General features: G+C 41.3%; 1 protein-coding gene and 1 long non-coding RNA gene across 2 annotated transcripts in view; one reads left to right on the plus strand and one right to left on the minus strand.

The window, feature by feature from the left end:
• si:dkey-121b10.7 (heparan sulfate glucosamine 3-O-sulfotransferase 6) overlaps window positions 1–276 on the plus strand; it is a 36076-nt gene that overhangs the window by 3139 nt on the left and 32661 nt on the right. The window lies entirely within an intron of this gene.
• LOC116671408 (uncharacterized) overlaps window positions 1–276 on the minus strand; it is a 22590-nt gene that overhangs the window by 591 nt on the left and 21723 nt on the right. The window lies entirely within an intron of this gene.

A 276-nucleotide genomic window follows, 5' to 3' on the forward strand; every position in this document is an offset into this window, starting at 1 on the left:
TGTACCAGAATAGGTTTACATGGTTTCATTTTGAAAAAATACCATATTGTTATTGCACTGCACATTGCTGCAGATCCTATTTTCACTCTGTGTGTTTAGGTCTCTGGTTTAGCTACAGAGTGAGACATCTCACTTCAGTACTATCTTTGTTGGGAGTCGCACATGCGCAGTAGCTAGGTGAGATCACTATCAGCTAGATAACTCTTTATCCAACTTTTTACATGGCAGGATTGGCTGGGTGACTTCTTCTAAACGAGGGCACACTTGTGGAATACC

The sequence above is a fragment of the Etheostoma spectabile genome, chromosome 21, assembly GCF_008692095.1.
Source record: "Etheostoma spectabile isolate EspeVRDwgs_2016 chromosome 21, UIUC_Espe_1.0, whole genome shotgun sequence".
NCBI lineage: Eukaryota > Metazoa > Chordata > Actinopteri > Perciformes > Percidae > Etheostoma > Etheostoma spectabile.